A 21052-nucleotide genomic window follows, 5' to 3' on the forward strand; every position below is an offset into this window, starting at 1 on the left:
CCTGGGATTATTGATTAAGAAAATAAATAATGAATAGATAGGAAATTAATAGCCTTACCCATAATGAACAGGTATAATTAATACAAGAGTGAGTAATATGGAAAAAAAGGAGGATGGGGAGATAGTATATCAAAATAAATTATCATAAAGGTAATTTCATGTAGTCAGGTATAATTTATAATACAGTGTAAAATACGTTAATAATTCATTTTATGAATAATGGAGCAGGTACATTATAAGAATCACAATAACTCACAGATGCGGACAAAATCAAGTGAACTAGTAAATGAGAAAGGAAAAACATCTAGGGAATTAATTATATCTAGCAATGGCAAGGGTAATGTCATAGAGAGAAAAGAGTAAATGATAGCACCAGCAGTAATAAATAATAGCATTGTAAAAAACGTAGGAAGAATTCATTAGAGAGAGCCAAACAGTACCTTAAAAATGATGCAGACAGGACAAAACAGTACATATGTGCACATTTAAGACAAAAGAGCGTATAGATAAAATAGAATAATTAATGAAACTCTAAGGCAAAAGAGGAACAATTCATGATCCGGCTGAATCAAAAGGAGAACGACAAAAAACTAAGAAATTATACAGCATAAGGAGAATCATGCCTGCCGAGAAAATACATGTGACAGTGTAAAATTCATTAATAATTCATGGGGAGCTAAAAATTGATTAAACATACCGAACTAAACCCATTAAAGTTGATGAAAACCCTGAGAACCGACGAACAATTACTGATTTAAAATTAGGGGAGAAAGAACATTGACATACACACTTAATTGTGAAGGTATAGTTAATAGGAAAATAGAAAAGGCAAATTTAATCATCGAATGAAACAGATAAAGGGAAGAAGAGAAAAAAAAAAAAAAAAATAACCAAGAAGCTAGAAAAGCAATTTCATCGATCAGGATAAAAAAAAAATACATTAAAAACAATTCATGGACACATTGCACCGGTAAAAAACAACACAAATACTAGAACTACAAGTATGAATAATTAATGAGGCTCCGATAATCTAAAAGAAAGCAGTAATTAATACCAGCATAATCATCACAGTTATAAGGTAAGAACATAATAGAATAAAGAGAAAAAGAAAAGAAGGAATCGAAAACATTATAATTAAGTGATAAATGCCTGAAGTCCAACCGAAGATACAGTTTGTAGTGAGAGATAAGCTTCCACGAGGCTGTAAAAACATGGCCCCCATGCTGTGCTCAGACCCCAGCAACAATCACTAGGGACTCCAGCGATGTGCCCGAGGAGCAAAGGCAGGTTAAACTCGGGCTGAGTTCCTCCAGGTAGTCGGACAAAAGTTGTGGGTCAGTGAAGTTTTTGGTCTGATTATTGAGCGTGACCCTCATCGTGGCAGGGAACAGCAGACCGAATTGAGCTTTAAGCTCCTTGAGCCTCGGACGGTAGGTAAGTAGTTGTTTTCTTCTCTGCGCCGCATTTTTTGTAAGATCCGGTACAAATAGAACAGTGTGGGTGTCCAACTTGAGAGGTGATTTCACCTTAGCACGCTGCATAACTTCAGAAAGTTAAGTGTAGCGCAGGAACTTCACAATGATGGCTCTGGGATATCTGGCATTCGTCGGGCGAAACGATGGGACCCTGTGAGCCCTTTCCAATTCAAATTCTTTTGTAAAGTGTAAATCCAAGATGTCAGGAATCAGCTTTTCCATAAAAGATAAGATATCAGCTCCTTCTTTACCTTCAGGGATCCCGAGCACACGTAAGTTATTTCTACGAGATCTGAGCTGAAGATCTTCAAGATCTTTTTCCAACTGTGGCATTTTTTTCAGCTGCACTTGCATGCTTTTAATAGCAGCCTGAGAAGATGTTTGAATAGCTTCAACGTTATCCAGCCGGGAAGATAGTTGTGCAAAGTCCTGTTTCAGCTCAGTAAGATCTTGTTTTATCTCCGTGGTGTCTTCTTTTGTTTCATTAACAATTTCTTTTATGGCACGCAGCTCTGTGAGGAGCGCATGGTTAGACTCCAGATCAGATTTGTCTTCTGTTGCTTTTTGAGGCGTTGTAGGCTCCGGTTTGTGGCGTTTGCCCACCTTAGAAGTGGCCATCAGAAAAGGCAAATGTAGAGGGCTAAAGAAATTGAAAATCCAAATAGGATATCTCTGATTTTATTTCGATTATTTTCTTTGTATTGTCAGAGCTCACTGACTATGCTGCCATTTCCTATCGCGCCCTCTAGCGCCCCCATGTGTTATTATTTTCAAACCTAAACCAAACCTAAGGCGTCGATGTCCTTTGCTCAGGATGCCATCCAGTCCCAGGGATTTATCATTCTTAAGCCTATCAATCTGCCTGCATACCTCTTCTAGACTGACCGTTAACCCTGTCAGTTTCCCATTTTCACTGCCAGCATATAGCCTGATGGTTTCCGGTATGCTGTGTATGTCTTCTTTGGTAAATACAAATGCAAAAAATGTGTTTAGTCTATCAGCGATTGCTTTGTCCTCCTTTAGCACTCCTTTTATTCCTTGGGTCATCCAACGGTCCCACTGCTTCCTTCGCGGGTCGTTTCCCTTTAATATATTGAAAGAATGGCTTGAGGTTTTTCGCCTCCTTGCTATTTTTTTCCTCGTAGTCTCTTTTGGCCCCTTTTACCGCCTTATGGCACATGCGTTGATGTTGTTTGTGCTTGTTCCAGTTTTCGTCTGTTTTTTATCTTTTCCATTCCTTAAACGAGACTTTTTTGTCTCTAATCACTTTCTTTACCTCTACAGTGAGCCATGCTGGTTCTTTTTTCTTTTTCCTCTTTCATCCCTTGTTGATACGCGGTTTATATAGATTTTGTGCCTCGGTGACCATATCCTTAAAAAGAAACATAGAAACATAGAAGATGATGGCAGAAAAGGGCTACAGCCCATCAAGACTGCCCACTCTACTTACCCACCCCCTGTCTATGCCCTAATGAACCAATTTCCTTATCTTGACCCTCGTAGGGATCCCACATGAGTATCCCATTTATTCTTAAAGTCTAGCACGCTGTCTGCCTCGATCACCTGCACTGGAAGCTTGTTCCAATGATCAACCACTCTCTCTGTGAAGAAATACTTTCTGGTGTCGCCATGAAATTTTCCGCCTCTGAGTTTGAGCGGGTGCCCTCTTGTGGCCAAGGGTCCCTTGAGAAAGAAAATATCATCTTCCACTTCGACACGTCCCGTGAGGTATTTAAATGTTTCGATCATGTCTCCCCTCTCCCTACGTTCCTCGAGAGTGTAGAGCTGCAATTTGTTCAGTCTCTCTTCGTACGAGAGACCCTTGAGCCCCGAGATCATCCTGGTGGCCGTCCGCTGAACTGATTCAATTCTGCGTACATCTTTACTGTAATGTGGCCTCCAGAATTGCACACAGTACTCCAGATGAGGTCTCACCATGGCCCTGTACAACGGCATTATGACTTCAGGCTTTCGGCTGACGAAACTTCTATTGATACAACCCAATATCTGCCTTGCCTTAGATGAAGCCTTCTCCACTTGATTGGCAGTTTTCATGTCTGCTCTGATGATTACTCCTAAATCTCGTTCTGCTGAAGTTCTAGTTAAAGTTTCTCCGTTCAAGAAGTACGTCCTGCATGGATTTCCGCTTCCGAGGTGCATGACCTTACATTTCTTAGCATTGAAGCCTAGTTGCCAGGTTGAGGACCAACTTTCCAATGTAAGCAGGTCCTGTGCCATATAATTCTGTAAACTGCATTCACTTACTATATTACATAGTTTGGCGTCATCGGCGAATAGTGTTATTTTACCTTGAAGCCCTTGAGTCAGATCCCCTATGAATATGTTGAAAAGGAGTGGACCCAGGACCGAACCCTGCGGTACTCCACTGGTCACCTCCGATGTTTTAGAGAGGGTACCATTAGCCACCACCCTCTGAAGTCTGCCACTCAGCCAATCATTGACCCATGCAGTTAGTGTCTCTCCTAACCCCATCGATTCCATCTTGCTTAGCAGCCTGCGGTGTGGGACACTGTCAAAAGCTTTACTGAAGTCCAGGTACACGACGTCCAAAGACTCTCCCAAGTCCAACTTTCTTGTTACCCAGTCAAAGAAGCTGATAAGATTGGATTGGCAGGACCTACCCTTGGTGAATCCATGCTGACTGGGATCCCGAAGATTCCCTTCATTCAAGATCGTGTCCAATTTGCTTTTAATTAGTGTTTCCATGAGTTTGCACACTATTGATGTGAGACTCACCGGTCTATAATTCGCAGCCTCTGCCCTGCAACCCTTTTTATGCAGAGGAACGACATTAGCTAATTTCCAGTCCAGGGGAACTTTCCCCTTACTTAGGGAGAGATTGAATAGCTCAGCCAATGGTTTCGCCAGGACATCGCTCAATTCTCTGAGCACTCTTGGGTGCAAATTGTTTGGTCCCATGGCTTTGTTCACCTTGAGTCTTGCCAGTTCACTGTAAACTTCACCTGGTGTGAACTCAAAATTCTGAAACGGGTCTTCTGTGCTTTGTGTTGCCTTCAACTGCGGACCGTGTCCCGGTACCTCACAGGTGAAGACTGAGCAAAAGTATTCATTCAGTAGTTCGGATTTATCGAAATCTGCTTCCACGTAACTTCCGTCCGGTCTTCTAAGGCGTACTATCCCGCCTGTGTTCCTTTTTCTGTCACTAATATACTTGAAGAAGGATATGTCCCCCTTTTTAATGTTTTTTGCCAGAATTTCTTCCACTCTAAGTTTTGCCTCCCTAACTGCTATTTTGACCGCTGTAGACCTGGTCCTATATTCTACTTTTGCCTCTCTTTTCTCCTTGCGCTTGTAGGAGAGAAACGCTTTTTTCTTCTCCTTAATGAGGTGCGAGATCTCCGCGGTGAACCATTGGGGTTTATTGTTTCTTTGTCGTTTATTTACTGATTTTATGAAGCGGCTAGTTGCTTCATGTATGGTTGATTTCAGTGTTAACCACTTAGCTTCTACATCATCGGTCTCCGCTTGGTCCTGCAGCGTCCGATGGACGAAATCTCCCATGCATGCGAAGTCTGTGCCCCGGAAATTAAGTACCTTTGTTTTCGTGTTTGATCTAGGGAAGCCTTTCCTAAGGTTGAACCATACTATGTTGTGGTCGCTGGAGGCTAGCGTATCTCCTACTGAGACCTCTGAGACGCTTTCCCCATTGGTGAGTACCAGGTCGAGGATCGCCTGGGCCCTAGTGGGCTCCGTTACCATTTGTTTGAGACGTGCTCCCTTTATGGAGGTTAAGAGCCTCCTGCTACCGCTGATTGTCGCTGAAAATGAGTTCCAGTCTGCATCAGGCATATTGAAGTCCCCTAGCAGTACAGCTTCTCCTCGTAGAGTGATATTCTCTATGTCTTCAATTAATTCTGCGTCCATGTCTTCCAGTTGTCTTGGGGGTCTGTATACCACACCTAGATACAGGCATTTTTCTCTGCCTCTTGCCAGGTTTACCCATTCTCTAGCGTCTTTACAGTGTTTATCCTCTTCTTAATCTTCTTCCCCACCATGCGTCTCATCCCTTCTAAATTCCCTTTTCTGAAGTTTAGCACCATGGCCTTTGTTCTGGACTGATGTTTCGTCCCTATTTCCAGGTCGAAGCAGATCATATTACGATCGCTGTTTCCCAGCGTCCCTTCTACTTCTACATCTTGTGCCATTTAGAATTAGGTCCAGATCCAGAATTGTGTTTCCTCTTGTATTTTCCTTGACAAGTTATTCCAGGAAGCAATTGTCTACAGTTTCCAGGAACTTGGTCTCTCTAGCACAGCAGGAGGTGCCTAGATTCCATTCTATCCCCGGATAGTTGAAGTCGCCCATGATAACTTCATTGTCTCCCTTGCAGCTGCATTTAATCTCTTCCGTCATTTCTCCATCAATTTCTTTGGACTGCCCTGGGGGTCGGTAGTAGATGCCTATCCTCGTTTCCGGTCCATTTGTTCCTGGAATTTTGACCGTCTGTTGTGGCATGTTCTCTCCAGTAGATTCAATTCCCTCTTTGATGTATATGGCAATGCCTCCTCCTTTTTGAGTCACTCTGTCTCTGCGATATAGTTTGTATCCCAGTAGCACCATGTCCCAGGCATTTTCATCAGTCCACCAGGTTTCTGTGATACCGATGATGTCAACTTTATCCTTTTGTGCCACCCATCTTATTTCTAAGACTCCTTGCGTTCATGTACATACACTTGAGTTTGCAACCTGTTCCCTTCTTGCATGTCCTTCCCGCTTGTGTCCCTTTTGGTCTGTCTTGTCTGCGATCTGATAATTCTTCCCCTCCATCTTCCTGCACGGTATCCTTCGGGTATACCGGTTCCCGAACAATCAACTCTCTCTCTCGGTCGACTGTCGGCTTTACCCTTCTTCCTAGTTTATAAACTTCTCAACTTCTTTCTTGATGTTGCTTGCAAGTAGCCTCATCCCATTTCTGCTGAAGTGGAGCCCATCCTTCCTGAATAGCTTGTTCTTCCCCCAGAACGTCATCCAGTTGCACACAAAGTGGAATCCTTCTTCCCCACACCAGCGCCGCATCCACACGTTAACTGCTTGCAGCTCCATCTGCCTCTTCTCATCAGCCCTGGGTACCGGCAGGATATCCGAGAATGCTATCCTCTGCGTTCTGGTCTTCAGCTTCCTTCCTAGCATCCGGAACTGGTCCTTCAGTCCTTCCCTGTTGTAGTTCCTGTTGCTCACGTTGTTTGTCCCCACATGGAACACCACTGCCTTATCTTCTTCTTCCACACTGTTGATGATCCTGTTGATGCGGCTCACTATGTCTTCTACCTTAGCTCCCAGTAGGCAGGTCACCAGCCGATCCAGTCTTCCTCCCGCTATGTGGTTGTCAACTTGCCTGATGATAGAGTCCCCCACAACGATTGCTGTCCTCTCTATCTTCTCTTGATTATCCAGCCGCAAGTCCATGTCCCTGGTGTATGTCCATCTCTCCAGCAGCAGACGGACAGCAAAAGGCAGCGCTGCAGCTCCTGCTTTAGGTAGGCACAGGGGAAGGGTCGGTCATTGAATCAGGAGGTCGATTTTCTAAAAAAAATTGAATCAATTCGAATCGATTCACCTGATTAGAATCGGTGAATCGATTCAAATCGGGCAGCACTAATCATTACAGTAAAAGTAAAAGCCCTTTTTAAAGGGCTGAAGAACAACTAAGCACTCCTTGGATAGACAAAACCCACACAAAGTAAGCATACAAGAAAACATTCACTTCTAAATAAAACAATAATATAATATTAAAATTTCACAGGACTGCTGATTGAAGATCCAAAACATTTAGAAGATATGAGTATTTTCAAATTGATTCAAATCTTGCCCGAATGCTTCTTTAAAAAAAACTTTTTTTAACATAATTTTAAAAGATTTAAATATGCCTCTAATCTAAACTCTCGCAGCAAATGAATCCATAAGTTTGGAACTCCAAAATAGAACCAGATTTATTCTTTAACCATGTCTCTGTGATGAACATTATTCACACTCATAGAAACATAGAAACATGACGGCAGATAAAAGGCCAAATGGCCCATCTAGTCTGCCCATCCGCAGTAACTACTATCTCTTTCTCTCTGAGAGATCCCACATGCCTATCCCAGGCCCTCTTGAATTTAGAAATAAACTCTGTCTCCACCACCTCTTCTGGAAGACTTTTCCATGCATCTACCACCCTTTCTGTACAAAAGTATTTCCTTAGATTCCTCTAGAGCTTATCACCTCTTAACTTCAACCTATTACATAGGCATTTAAACGTCTCTATCATATCTCTCCTCTCCTGCCTTTTCTCCAAAGTACACAGATTGATATCTTTAAGTCTGTCCCTGTATGCCTTGTGATGAAGACCACACACCATTTTAGTTGCCTTCCTCTAGATCGACTCCATCCTTTTTATATCTTTTTGAAGGTGTGGCCTCCAGAATTGTACTCAATATTCTAAATGAGATCTTACCAAAGCCTTATACAAGGGCATCAATACCTCCTTTTTCCTACTGGCCATTCCTCTCCCTATGCAACCTAGCATCCTTCTAGCTTTCACCGTCACCTTTTCAACCTGTTTGGCCACCTTAAGATCATCACATACAATCACACCCAAGTCCTGCTCATGCACATAAGTTCTTCACCCCCTAAACTGTACCATTCCTTCGGGATTATGCAGTCCAAATGCATGACCTTGCATTTCTTAGCATTAAATTTTAGCTACCAAATTTCAGATAATTCTTCAAGCTTTGCCAGGTGTTTCTTCATGTTATTCACACCATCCGGCATGTCTACTCTATTGCAGATTTTGGTATCATCTGCAAAGAGGCAAATCTTACCTGACAACCCTTCAGCAATATTGTTTATAAAAATGTTAAAAAGAACAGGCCCAAGAACAGAACCTTGAGGCACACCACTGGTAACATCCCTTTCCTCAGAGCGATCTCCATTGATCACTACCCTCTGTCGCCTTCCACTCAACCAGTTCTTGACCCAGCCTGTCACTTTGGGATCCATCACGAGAGCACTTAGTTTATTTATTAGACATTTGTGTGTGTGGAACACTGTCAAAGGCTTTGTTAAAAGCTAAATTCACCACATCCTCTGTCCAATTCTCTGGTCACCCAGTCAAAGAAATTGATCAGATTTGTCTGACAAAACCTACCTCTAGTGAATCCATGTTGCCTCTGGTCCTGTAATCCACATGATTCCAGAAACTTGACCATTCTCTGGTTTAAAAGCATTTCCATTAATTTGCTTACTACCGAAGTCAGACTTACCGGCCTGAAATTCCCTACTTCTTCCTAACTTCCACTTTTATGGCGAGGGACCACATCCCTCCTTCTCCTCCAGTACCACACCCGACTCAAGACTCGTTGAAAAGTTCAGTCAGCGTAGCTACCAGAACTTTCCTAAGTTCCTTCATCACCCAGAACGGGTTACAGGTTAAACATATATAATATCAGTACAAGATTACAATGCGGCTTTCCTCCGAGATCGGTTTTCGTTCCGGTGGGTTCAGCATTCTCTCCGTTACCTCGGGGTTTATTTTGGACCTCCGGGAGTGGATCTTTATGATCTTAATTTTCCCCCGCTATTTCGCCGCATTCGTCAGGATTTGCTTAGTTGGAAAGATCAGTATTTCTCTTGGTTGGGTAGGGTGGCAGTTGTGAAAATGATGATTTTGCCGCGCCTTTTGTTTTTGTTTCAAGTACTGCCGCTCTGGGTGAGTAGGAACACGTTGGAGGGAGTTCAACGGCATATCTCTCACTTTATTTGGGCTGGAAGGAGACCTCGGGTGAGTAGGACGGTCTTATGTATGGGTAGGGGTGATGGCGGGTTGGGGGTTCCTAATGTGGTAAAATATTATCAGGCGGCTCAGCTGCGCGCCCTTTTAGAGTGGCAGACGCAGACACCGAAACTGTGGGTAGAGATAGAGCAAAGTTTAAGTGGTGGGGTGCCTTTGTTACATCGGCCTTGGTTACCGGGCAGGGTGCGGTTGGAGGGTGGCTTATCCTCAGTGGGAACTTCTTTGAGGGTTTGGAATCAGACCTGGGGCAGTTTATTGCTGGGTAGGCGCCATTCCTGGTTTACCCCATTAAGACACAATCCAGATTTTCTACCGGGAAGGGGTGGTGGAGTGTTTGCTGATTGGGAAACTAGGGGCTTAGTGTGTGTGGGTCAATTGTGGGATCCGGTTCTGGGCCGTATTCGACCCTTTACGGAGCTTCGGGGCAGGTTTGGTTTTGGGGTGAGAGATTTGTTCCCTTACATGCAAGTGGTTCATTATATCAGGGCCTCGGGTCTTTTGAGGGATCTGAGGGGGGGTAAGACTCCCTTGGAACTGATGTTGGGACCGGTGCTCAGGAAGGGAACTCTATCTGCTATATATAGATGCCTCAATTGTCGGGGAACCCCACATTCCTACATGAGGGCTTGGGAGGGTGATTGGGGCTCTGCTATATCCTGGGACACCTAGGGGGATATCTGGTCAGAGATTTCTTCGGCGGGTATAGCGGCCTTGTTGATTGAAAATGGATACAAGGTTCTTTTTCGCTGGTATTATACCCCTCAGGCGGTGGCTCGTTGGCAGGGAGGTGCGAGTGCTCTTTGTTGGAGGGGCTGTGGGGAGGTGGGTACCTATTTTCATATGTGGTGGCAGTGTGGGCGGGTATCTGGGTTCTGGATTGAGATTTTTTCTTGGGTGTCTCGGATCCTGGATATCCCAATTCTGGTGGATTGGCGACATGCCTTGTTGTTCTGGCATCAATTGGATTTAGCTTGGGGTGATTCTATGTTCTGTAAGTTGGCCTTTACTGCTGCTAGATTAGCTATTGCCTCCCTTTGGAATCAGGTGCTCCCTCCCACGTGGGCCATGGTGGAGCATCGTTTGCTTACTTGGCAACTTCTTTACCATTTAACAGCTCTACGTCATGGCAAACTTCATGGCTATGCTCATATTTGGCGCAGATTTCGGGCATCTGTGGGGATTAGTGGCAGGGGTGGACTGAGGCACTGAGTCGACTATGCGGCTGGACTGGGATAGCGGAGACTGGGGGGAACCTTTATCTATATCCCTATTCCATTCTTAGTTTTTTGCTCTCTGATATTAGATGCTTCTCGACCTAATTGGGTGTTGTGGGAACTGTGTTTTGTCCCTGGGGGGTGGGGGGGAGGGGGGATTTTGACTGTATTTTGGTGGGTTTTGTAGTTTGTTATTGTTGAATTGGAGGGATGATATTTGTATTTGTTCTGGGCTACACTTCGAGTGTTTTTCTTTTCTTTTTTGGAGTGTGGATGATTGCACTGTATTTTCTTGCTGCTGTATGCTATATGTTTATGTTATGCTTGAGGTGCATTTCAATAAAAGCTGTTATTTAAACAAGATTACAATGCAAGTTTTCATCCTAGTTGGCACATATTAGGTGTAGTTATTGTTATGTCACACAGACTGGTTTCGGTTACCAATATACAATTCTTAGTAGTCCATGGATCAAGGGTAGGGGGTTAGATGAAGAGGTATGTTTTTATTGTTTTTCTGAAGTTGAGCAGACCTTCAAGAGATCTGATCTGCGATGGCAGTTGATTCCAGTGACTCGGTATGAAGTGGGAGTAGGACCATTGTTTGGCAGTTTTTAGTTGAAGGTCTCGACCAAGGAGCGTTTTGAGGCATATTTCATCCTGGCAGCGGAAGGACCAGTTTGGCACATACGGAGGAAGTTTAGTCATCGCATAGCCCAGTTCCATGTCGTGCAAGGATTTGAATGCTAGCATCAGGCCCTTGAAGACACAACGTTTAGCTACAGGCAGCCAGTGAGCAGATGCTAGTGCCTAGGAGACAGGGTCACGGGCATGGATGTTTTTTTAGAAGCCTGATTGCCGCACTGGAGCTGTCGTACATTCTTTGCTGTGAGACCATTGAATAGCACATTTCAATAATCCATGCGAGGAAGTACTAGGGCATAGAGTAGTTGGGCAAAATCAGACTCTGAAAAGTAGTTCTTTTTGATTATTCATTACAATAATAACAAATATTCATGAATATCCACAAAAACCTCTGTATATAAAATACATCGAAACATATATAAAGTAATTAATCAACCATGATCTAGTCCACATTATAATGGTCGCCAGCATTTTAAATAGGAAATCAACTTTATCTATCTATAATCTACCATCATGAACAGGCTTAAATGTGGCTTACTTTATATATCGTACATCATCCTCCTAAAATGAAAATATCAATGTTGGAAATTAAACTTTCAGCAAAGGTTTTTCCTTAATAAAATCTTCTAACTGGGCTGGATCAAAAAACACATATTTATCACTTCCATATGAGATAAGGCACTTACACGGAAATTTTAAAAAGAAAGTAGCTCCAATTGCCAAAACCTTAAGCTTTAGCTGGAAGAATTGCTTCCTTTTAAACTGAGTGTGTCTAGAGACATCCGGAAAAATTATCACCCGTTGGCCACAAAACAGGTCTTGCTTTTTCAAAAAATATAATTTCAGAATAGCCTGTTTCTCTAACTCTGTCTTAAAAGCCACAAGAAGGGTTACCCGTTTATTTATTATGTCAGATCGCGAGCCGAAGGGGCATGGCTAAAGGGGCACACCCTTTCGAGCCCCTTCGGAGCCCATGAGAAGCAGGGAGCAGGTATATCGAATCCTACTACTATGGGCAAGAGGAAGGCCAAAGTAATTCCACCTACTTTGATGACGGGCCCGATGGATCATCATCTTATGGCTCCTGTTTTGCCACATGTGGAAGAGCAGGTAATTTTAGATATCCAAGCTGCCTCACTATCCTCTAGGGAACCGTAACCACATCCTCAACTACCATATTCTCTTGGGTCAGTAGAGTCTCCTTCCTCGACTGAGGGTGCAGTCTCTTCCCCACAATCATCTTTATCAATTGGATTGGAGGCTTCAGGACAATCTTTAGAGGGAGCTAAAGGGCTGACCCCTGTGCAGATGGCTAAGGGGCTAGGTTCTGATGTTCTCCCTAAAGATAAAGTGATCACTTTAAATGATGTATGGCTAAGTGTTAATAGAATAGAGTCATCATTACAAAAGAAAGTTTAGAATTTATGTCAATTTTCATCTGATGTAACAGTTAAAATTAATGAGCATGATGTTAAATTTGGAGAAATAGCTAAATGCTAATGCGCTCATTATATTCTATGGATGCGTTATCATGTAGCGTAAGCTAAATCGGCTAGCACACCTTAGTAAAAGGCCCCCCTAATGCTATAATAGTACTTACTTCATCGTAGTCAGTTTGATATGTGACCTAGGTGGTATTTTGATATCAGGAATGAATAATGTGGGTGTTTTGTGTCTTTGACCATGCGACAAAGATGGTCAGTTGGGTTGGAGTCATTTCTTGGTCACCATGTTTTAATTTTGTTGGTGTTTCTGTGCTATATTTAGAGAAACGACCTTTCCTGAATTCAGTGAGTAAGAGTAAATAATCCCTTCCCTCTATAACTGGTATAAATGAAAATGGATAGATTCTTTATACCTCCTTTCCAAAGTGGTTCACTTTCTTTTGATTGTTGTCCATGTAGAGATTCTTCAGTGTTCCAGATCCAAAAAAGAAAGAAAGGGAAATTGAACTATTACAGAGGTTAGTTGTAAGTCATGCAAGGAAGCAGGTGCTTTGGATTATATTCAAGAGTCATTTCATACAAATTTATCTCATGCATTGAAGTACTAATTCTAGATTCAATACGAAACCCATTACATATAAATTTATCTCATGCATATTCGTTGTAGTAATCCTTAAACCAGATTGGATAATAGAGGGTTAAGGAACACTGCCTTTTAGGACTATAAAAACCAAAGAGAAAGATAAGCACTAGAATGACACACAAGACTGTGTGGCACGGACCAGCACTTTTTTTGGAATTTAAACATGATAGAGAAAAATTTAAGGGGCTGTGATGGAAATGTTGAATGGGTTGAGATGGGTGGTGAGGAGCTGGTATTTGATGTGAAATATATATAATTTTTTACCCATAGTGATAAAAGACAGAAAGGGAAAACAGTGCTGTGCCCAATAATAACATACATTATAAATTCATAGAAACATGACGGGAGATAAAGGCCAAATGGCCCATCTAATCTGCCCATCCGCAGTAGCCATTTTCTCTTTCTCTCTCTGAGAGAGCCCATGTGCCTATCCCAGGCCCTCTTGAATTCAGACAGTCTGCTTCCATCACCTCTTCTGGGAGACTATTCCATGCATCTACCACCCTTTCTGTAAAAAAAGTATTTCCTTAGATTACGGTGCTCCCCCGCGAATTCGCGGTCGGTGGTTTTCAGTCCCAGTCACTCGTGGTATTTTCCAACCACGAATGACCGGGCAGGAGAGGGCAGTTAGAGCGCCGGCGAGTGATGGAAATCACTCACTGTATGCTCCGACTGCCTCTTCCTGTACTAAAGCCGGGCCTTACCAATCAGGAACTGCGTGTCAAAGCAACTCCTGATTGGTAAGACCTGACTATAGTACAGAAAAAGGTAGTCAGAGCATACAGCGAGTGATTTCCTTCACTCGCTGGCTCTCTGGCTGCCCTATCCTGCCTCTCTAGCTGCCCTCTCCTGTCTCCCCTGCCTAAAAACTGTATTCGTGGTTTTTCAAAATGAATTTCGGGGGAGTGCTATACGCCGGAGACTATCACCTCTTAACTTCATTTTATGCCATCTCATTGCAGAGTTTCCTTTCAAACGAAAGATACTCTACTCATGCACATTTATATTATGTAGGTATTTAAATTACTCTATCATATCTCCTCTCACCCGCCTTTCCTCCAAAGTATACAGATTGAGATCTTTAAGTCTGTCACTGTACGCCTTGTGATGAAGACTGAAACGAACAAGATCCGTTTCTTGGTCCCGAAACTGCCCTGCAAAACACTCTGTCATCTGGAGGTAATTCCCCTTAGAAAGAAAGATAGGTAGACCGTATTCTAAAGAGATTTTGCCTGTTTTATTATCAGTGTGCATTCATTTATATATCTGTTACATGGGTCAGTGGTAACCATCACAGGAAAAGGGGGATGTACAAGAGAGGGGAGGGGGTGCGTGAGCAGGACATGCACATGGCAGGGGGTTTGAGCCAGTATTGTCTTAAAGACAAAACTTCATCAACATGACCAAATGACCTCCTCCCAAACCACCAAGAGAACAAACACAAAACACTCTGCATCCAATTACCTGCAGCACAGGCAGGAACAAAAGACATCCTTTTAGACAGAGACAGAAAACTTATCCATTAAAATGTGTCCTTTCAATCCCCTCTTACTGTCATGAAAATGAAGTCATAAATGCACAGCATGAGCGTGGAGGGAGAGACATTCTAGACATGTCTATTGAGGAGGAGTCTTAGGGGCTGTAATACGAGTCAAACAGCGCAGGAACAGTCCAAAATTACATAAGCAACAAGAGTGCAGATAACAATAAAGACCATAACAATAAAAAGGTCCTTCACCCACCCCTGCATCCAAATAAAATACAGATCCCAAGGATCAGACAAACCAGAATTACGCTTAAGTTCAGCAGAGAGGTCTTCCAACCTTTTAATGGCCACAGTAACCCTACCCGTGGGACCTACACCGTCAGGAACAAAGGTGCAACAGGACAAAGTATTTTTGACACCCAACAAAGCGTTGCTGACTATAATAAATGTAATTAATCCAATCAACATTCTTATTGATAATAAGGGACTCAAACCTAGCCCCAACCTGGTCTCGGGCCTTGAATCCATCTGGGACCCCCATCTCATAGCTAAAGCGCACTGGCCCATCCACTGGCTGGGCGGTTCAACACGGAGCCGGAGGTCTCCACAGAGCCAGCAAACATCACCCAAAGCAAAATCCAATGCTGCAACAGTGAAGCACACCCATAACTTCCAAAAAAAGAATACTAGGCTGTAGTCAAACCTCCAGTATGCCTTGGACAACAGCTTCATATTAATACATTAATACACCTTAGCCAATCATGATTCAATCAGGACCACTTGAAACCGTCCTCCCGCCCCCAGGGTCCACCTGCATCCCCATGCCAGAGTCAGACCTGACACAACCTCCCATAGGCCCTGGCCGACACCAGCCACGCCAACCAAAACGCCGAACGCCTGCAACAGCCATGCTGACATTTTCCATATTCTTTGAAATGAAAGCAAACCTGTGGCACCCCTAGCCAGCTTGCCTCGCCCATGCCCTGCCAATCTCCAACAATATATCAGCACGTCCCCTGTCCTCCAAGCTATGAAGACGAACAGTTCCCATCATGAGTTCAAACCTCTGTCCCAGGCTGCATAGGTCGTATCCACATCTTACCCGTCGCCGAGCGAATGAACGGTGCATAAGGGATGCAGGAAACCCTCCCAGGAGGCCCAGGCAAAAAGATACAAAGATGTCACAAGAGAGTATGCAAGCATGGGATATGGGATAATACTATCTCTGACCCTGGCAATGGCAATGCAATAGGCCATGCCAAACTAAAACCAAACTAGAACCAAATTAGCAAGTGCCAGAGAAGACACTGGAAATTCATGTATAACTGCCCTAAAAACTAGAAGGAATCTTGTGAGAAAAGAAATGTACACGTGTTTCACTCCACAGCAAAGGAGAATCATAACAATACATAGCAATATTTATAGAATAGTTAAGATAGGGTGAATTAAAACATTAAATACATGGTTTGCAGTGGGCGAATACTCAAAGAAAAGTTCCCAAGCTTGAGACATGAGCATTTCGGAGCAAATTTTGTGCAATCTGTCCATTTTCAAAAGTGATAGTATGATTCACTTCTTTGGAGGTTTTCTTAAGTTGTTCAATAAAGTTCAGCAGCTTATGAAATGTCTCATTGCCCATACCAAGAGGTGGTAGATGTACAGCATATGAAATAAAGCCTGGAATGTCCGTAGAATAGGTTAAATAGGTGGAATTGTACAGCAAAGCGTTCTTAGGAAGGTGGCTATATCCGATGAACAGGAAACAATGTGTAAAAGTCTTTGCAGTCAGGGTACAGGAAGATGAATTACAGTCTCTTTAAGCTGGTGAGATGCACGCTTGGGATGAAATGTGCACAGGATCTGTCAAGTCACTGGAAACTAGTGGGGTTCACCCTTGAGATGAAATGATGTCTGTGCATACAGGGAGGGATTTGAAAAGAGTCCCGATATCATTCAGCAGCTGTACTTCAGTGTGATCCAAATAAGAGATAGAAACCGGGAGAGAAACCATGTTGCCTGTACTGAATGTAGAGAGAGAGAGAGAGACCAGGTTGCCTGTACTGAATGTGGCAACATGTGACAATATTAATGCATTTACTTGTTATAGTTATGGCAAAAGAGAGACAATATTCAAGTACTTAAGGTTCTTAATCAGACATTCCAAAAAGATATGTTTTTGTGTGCTGCATATAACTATTATGGCAATTCAGAGAGACCATAATTCTGTACTGAATGTATTTAAAAAATTATGTCAGAAATGTGTACTGAATGGTTCATATCAAGTGAGCACCATAGAATATAGATATAGAATAAAACCTTTTCTTAAAATATAACCCCTAACTAAGCTACATTTAGCATATGCAAATTATAGGGAAAAAGAACATTGCGCATTTGGGCTAGTAAAAAGTGGGAAAAGAGCTAGCTCTAGAAATGGCCAATATTATGTATCCTGGGGTACCCCTCAAACTAAAACAAGTAGACAAAACACAGACCACATGGCACAGACAAAACACATAGCTCTAGGCTTCAAACTATTCTTCCATCAGTCAAGTGTTCAGAGCTGAACTTATCTCTGGAAATAAACACATTGTTATAGAAAAACAAAACAGAGATGAACACATGAGTAAAGTATATGGACAAATAATGCATAGCATAACCATCTCATATTTAGAAAAGCTAATGTCTCTTTGGATCGTCTTTATCTCTGCAGTGACAAAGAGGATCCCTGGAAAACACCAGAAATATCCTAGTGCCAAAAACTGGGATGGGCATGCATATATCCGAACCGCTGCTAAGAAAAAGAAAAGAAAAACACATTTTAATTTTGCAACATCCTAATTTCAGCTAAAACAATAGGAAGGAATTTTTTTCCATTCACAAATGTGCCAGCTGTGGCTTTCCAGATTTTATCTTTAATAGTCCTGTTCATGCGTTCGACAATACCGGAACTCTGTGGGTGATATGGGAGATGAAATTTCCACTCAATGCAGAGTGCGATAGCTAAATCTTTGCATACTCTGGCAGTGAAAGCAGGACCATTATCTGAGTTGATGTGTGTGGGACATCCCCACCTAGGGATGATTTCGCGAAGTAAAATGTTCACCATAGTCTGAGCAGTTTCATTTGTAGTGGGAAAAAACTTCAGGTTATCGGGAGAACATGTCAACAATAACAAGGGCAGCTGGTATACAGGGTTTCCCCTCTTTGCGCCAAAGTCCGTCCGAAGGGCGGCTTTTGGCACCAGCCAGATGGGCATTGATTAAGCCAGTGACCAGGGTCTCCGCAATTAAAACATCCAGTACTTCTAGATGGATTATTACCATCTCAATCGGAGACAGGGGCCCGCCTGCTACGAAACCCGTGACCCCCTCTTCCGCGAGGAGCGTACAGGTGCGGTCCCCAGGTAGGTAGCTGGCCCTGATAATGCAGGATTTCCCAAGGCTTAGAGATCTCAAAGCGTAGAAGAGTGTTGCGTAGTGGTTAGCGCTACAGCCTAAGGAACCTGAGGTTTGGGGGGTTCAAACCCCGCACTGCTCCTTTTTCCAATCTGAAATGCTGCACAAGAACTAGTGGGCCATTCTGAAATCATTTGTTTGACCAGAATCTACAAAGGAGAATGGAGGTTAGAAAGGAAAGTCTGAATAAGTAGGGAATCCATATTTGCATGGGCACTAAGACCTGCCTCTTGGGTCCAGGTTTCATTAAACCTCTTCAACACCTATCAAGCTCTGTCTGCAATCCTGATCGAATCACATTGGATTCCTGTTACTCATCGCATTACCTTTAAAATCCTACTTTTAGTTTTTTAAAACACTGTCTTTGAACGAACCCCAATTCATTAATAACTATTTATTCCCCATAGTATATCACGTTCTTTAAGATCCATTAATCAAAAACTCTTAACAATTCCATCACTGAAAGTTATCGGAACTCATCATCATGATATCTTCTCTGTAATGGCCCCACAATTATGGAACACCTTACCTCAGCATTTAAGAGAAGAAAATGACCTAAACCATTTTAAAGGCAATTTGAAGAGCTTCCTTTTTAAAGATGCCTTTAATTTATTTATTCCCTATTCCTATTGTTTTCACCATTCATGTCTTCTTTTGTGCTTTATTAATACAATTGTAGTTTTGCCCTTTTTTCCTTATGTATCTGTTAGTTTGTATGTCAATATGTCAAACTCATGTAATTTATTATAAATAAGCTTATGTGTACACCTTGTTTTTTATTTGTAAATCGCTTAGCAAATTAAATTAAGCTGTTCAATAAGTTAAAAATAAACTTGAAACTTGAATCTCACAAATTTCCATATTTTTCTTGCTCTATCTGTAAAACTAATTCTGGCCCCTGTATTAATTAAAGTTAATTTATCCTGACCCTCTTTGGTAGTATTAACATTGGGGCGGCCGCAAGTGCCCAAAATCAAAGGTGCCACATACCTCAAGCTGAATTCAGAGTCTGACTTCTTTCCCTTATCCTGCGTCTCCAAAATTGAGTCCACAGGAAAGTGATAGGAGTCCGGCAGGGCTGTGAAGGTTTGAGTGACCTTGGTATTTAGATATAGAAAGTCAGGACATCCCTATGCACTAACACTGTTTTTTTTTTTTTCCTGGCTGTCAAATCACTTTTTACTCTTTCCAATTCTATCTGCATTGTATCTTGATCCTGTTGCAATGCATTATATAAAGGCATCACTAAGAAAGAAAGATAATGCCTCCAAATTATTCAAAATACTGCCATTAAAATCATTTCAACTTAAAAGCTCGAAAATTTGATCATGTCACACCACTTTTGATTAACTCCCATTGGCTTCCCATAGATCATCGATTTACTTATAAAATAATGTTACTGATACATAAAACCTTAGCTTCCGGTCTACCTGATTTCATCAACAGGTTATTAATCCCCCACAACCTCCATTGCACATTATGTTCTTCTTATCAAAACCTGTTATCCATTCCCTCTTTAAGACACATTGGCACCATGCGTACTAATATCTTTTCTGTGACGGCCCCTACCGTCTGGAACTCAGCACCAAATTATATAAGAGAAAGTTCATCACTTGATAAATTTAAAACTAGCTTGAAGGCCTTTTCTTTTTAAAGACGCATTTGGAGTATAAAAGTCCTTTTAAGGACTGTAATGGGACTTTGCTCCTTGCTTTTCTTATTCATTTTAATCTTTTCTACAAAGTGCTAGATTATTTATTTTTTGTTTCCTCCCTTTTGTTTTGATCCTTCTCTCTTTCTTTTTCATTATAATTTGTTTTGTTTTTAAATATATGCCTTTCTGACTGTCTGTTTTAATAATTACACAAATGTATTTCTACCCTTTATCATTTTGTTTCGGTAAGTTCCCCAAACAAACCTGAAACCTACTTACAGGGAGCTCTTCTACGTTTAAAAGTTTCAGAAATCATATTCGTTCTGTCCACTGAATATATATTAACATTTTATAACATTTCCAATATTCTTTTATCATTCTTAAAACTTATTTCAGACAATTTGTCTATGTATCAAACAAGCTGCTGAAAAGTTCTCAGCCGGCCTACAAACAGTGCTGAAAACTAGTCAGCCTGCTTGTCACTACAACAAAGGAGAAGGAGGGGCTGCCCTCCCCCTCTTCCCACCAAAGATTGCCACAGAATCAGAATCAGATCTCCGACTCCAACTCAACCACTTCACCTATACCACACATCCACAACCTGGTTCACTCACATTCAATTCATATTAAGCCCTACAGGGTTCACCACTTTCACCTACCCTATTCAACATTTACATATCCTCTCTAGGACACCCACTGCAAAAACCAAACCTGATCTATTACATATATGCAGACGACATCTCCATCCTAATCCCAGTGAATAGCATAACAAATGAAACCTCAAAATACATTACTCATATAATGACCGAAATAGAACATTGGACAAGCAACTTCAAACTGAAACTTAACACAGAAAAAAACAAAAATCTTCCTTGCAAGCCCAACGGATAAAATTGCCAATTCAACGCTACATATAAAAGACCATGATTACCCAATTACCAACACAATAAAAATATTGGGAGTCACATTGGACACACACACCTCACTATGATTGAACACACGAATATAGGGGCAACAAAATGTTTCACGATGTTATGGAGATTAAAGACCATCAAAAAATACTTCGACCCATTATCGTTTAGATTACTAATGCAGTCACTAGTGCTTTCTACCCTGGACTATTGTAATATCGTTTATTTGGGTTTCATTCAGAACTCAGCTGTCCGCTTGATATATGGATTAAAAAAGAATGACCATGTCATCTCCCATCACAAACCACTGC

The 21052-nt window shown here is 42.0% G+C and overlaps 1 protein-coding gene across 1 annotated transcript in view; it reads left to right on the plus strand.

Moving 5' to 3' along the window:
- The first annotated feature begins 1322 nt into the window (after nucleotides 1-1322).
- The window catches only part of LOC117355414, a 155868-nt gene continuing 136138 nt past the window's right edge, over nucleotides 1323-21052 (plus strand). Inside the window, exon 1 of the mRNA XM_033933930.1 lies at nucleotides 1323-1430. The gene's annotated coding sequence lies outside the window, so the exon portion shown is untranslated. The remainder of the gene's footprint in view (nucleotides 1431-21052) is intronic.

This window comes from Geotrypetes seraphini, chromosome 2, assembly GCF_902459505.1.
Source record: "Geotrypetes seraphini chromosome 2, aGeoSer1.1, whole genome shotgun sequence".
Lineage (NCBI taxonomy): Eukaryota > Metazoa > Chordata > Amphibia > Gymnophiona > Dermophiidae > Geotrypetes > Geotrypetes seraphini.